The sequence below is a fragment of the Nothobranchius furzeri genome, chromosome 4, assembly GCF_043380555.1.
Source record: "Nothobranchius furzeri strain GRZ-AD chromosome 4, NfurGRZ-RIMD1, whole genome shotgun sequence".
Taxonomy (NCBI): Eukaryota; Metazoa; Chordata; class Actinopteri; order Cyprinodontiformes; family Nothobranchiidae; genus Nothobranchius; species Nothobranchius furzeri.
The window spans coordinates 5,409,546-5,411,518 of record NC_091744.1 but is presented as its reverse complement, the minus strand read 5'-3'; the positions used below and the strand labels follow the sequence as shown (position 1 = coordinate 5,411,518).

At 46.4% G+C, this 1,973-nt stretch overlaps 1 long non-coding RNA gene across 1 annotated transcript; it reads right to left on the bottom strand.

Annotated features, from left to right (window-relative positions):
• Positions 1-211: 211 nt before the first annotated feature.
• Positions 212-856, bottom strand: LOC129164203 (uncharacterized). The gene is made up of 2 exons (XR_008563805.1): positions 362-856; positions 212-288 (listed from the first exon to the last, which is right to left on the bottom strand). It is a non-coding gene; the product is annotated as an uncharacterized lncRNA (long non-coding RNA).
• Between the last annotated feature and the right edge of the window lie 1,117 nt (positions 857-1,973).

Here is a 1,973-nt window from a genome sequence, read left to right as displayed (position 1 = left end):
TATTTTTGCATTTTGATTCATTTGGGCCAAGAAGGCTTCAAGTACAATGTCACAACAACAACAATACAATAATATTAATGTAAAGTAATAATGTTTGACTCAAAGATGATTGAAGCAGTCTGTGCCATTTAAAGAAGCTTCTGGTGTCATGGTTTTTTCTTTATTTAGATATTTGACCCACATACAAGATGACTCTCAAGAGACCAGGAGATGTTGTAAAAAATAGTTTATTAGAGGTGAGCGGAGGCTGGCAGGGATGGGCTGGTTCCGGAGCTAGAGATTGGATCACTGGAAGAAATAACACATGAAATGATGATCGGGACGGGGAGATATTTATGTAGATAGTGGGGAGAGTTCTTACTGAGATTTGGTTGTAGCGGAGCGTGGGAGAGGTGAGCCGGTACCGGGGCTGTGGGTAGATGTGGAGGTTCGGAGAAGTGAGGCGGGTTGTTGGAGGGTGAACAGGAGACGCACGGGAGGAGAACAGAGCCAGGGAGGATTCAGCCGTGGTTCAGGAGATCCGGGAGCTGCAGAGGCTGGTATGAGACTTCCACACAAAGGTGTAATCCAGAACGGGTTCTAGGAATCCTGTGATGACAGACAGAGGTTTCAGGGAACAGACTAGAATAAAACAGGAACAGATTCAGGTGGCTGGACGTTACCACTAAGGCAAACAATCTGGCGCTGAGTGGCTGGTTCACTGGCTCCTTTATTCCTCCCGTCTAATTACATGATGGGCTGCAGGTGAGAAGGGTGACTCTGCAGCCGAGGTAATTAGCTGGATGGAGTCTCCTTATGAGTCTCCCTAGCCCTCCAACAACCTGTGAAGAGGAAATGTGAACCCACAAACCCAGTACCTGACATCTGGGAGCAGATGAAGGCTGAAAGAAGGGGAAAGGATAATTCTAACAGTCAGTCTTTTATGATGTATGTGGAAGTGTCTAAACATAGATGCTGGCTCCATAAAGGGTTAAAGATTAAGTCAGGGTTAGGGTTTGGTCAGCTCCGTCACATTTTTCTGCCTCCAGGTGTTTTGCTTCCATTTCTAATCCCTCTTTTAAAGGAAGTCTCCACTGATGAAGGGAGAGTGGATTTCTTTCTGCTGTTACCAGTGACCTCTGAGCATTATAGCATCATTATTATGTTATATTAGCACACTGGGACAGCTTTCTCAACGCGTCACTCTGTTTACAGCACGCTGAAGATCTGGACTTCAGAGTGCGTCCGTTACAGACGCGTTCCAGCGGAACCACGGCCCATGGGTGCTCATGAGCGCATGTTGGAGTGATTCAACTTTGGTTGAAATAGCGCCAAAAACGAGACGCAGTGACAGGAGCGGCTCATGGAGCTGTGCCGGTGTCACACCAAACTCTGCGATCCGTCACAATTTGTGACCCCAGGGGGCAGTGTTGCGTTTTGTCGCGTCTGTACATCCTGAATTGGCATAAAAGAAGAAGATGCTACGTTAAAACCATAAACTATGTAAGCTTTGAGGAAGTTATGTGGCTCGGACCAAGGTCACATAATATGATAGTGGCTATCACAGAATGTGACCATCTGCATCTCAGTAATAATGCAGATGTCAGAGGTCAAATGCACTTTTTTATGAACTACATCATCAGATGTTTATGTTTATGTATTTAGCAGACGCTTTTGTCCAAAGCGACTTACAAGTGATAATCGGCATGTTGCCCTTGAGGCTAACAACAATAGTAACAACAACAACATTGACATCAGTCATGGAGAGTAGGGAACAAGGAGTGGACGGTAGAGAGGGGGGGGGGGGGGACAGGTGCAGGGAGGGTGCTAGTTTAGAAGATGCTCTCTGAAGAGCAGGGTCTTCAGGAGTTTCTTGAAAATTGAAAATGAAGCCGCAGTTCTGGTAGTGCTCGGAAGGTCATTCCACATTTGTGGAACGATGCATTAGAAGAGTCTGGATTGTCCTGAGCGTGGTGTAGGCACCGCTAGCCGAC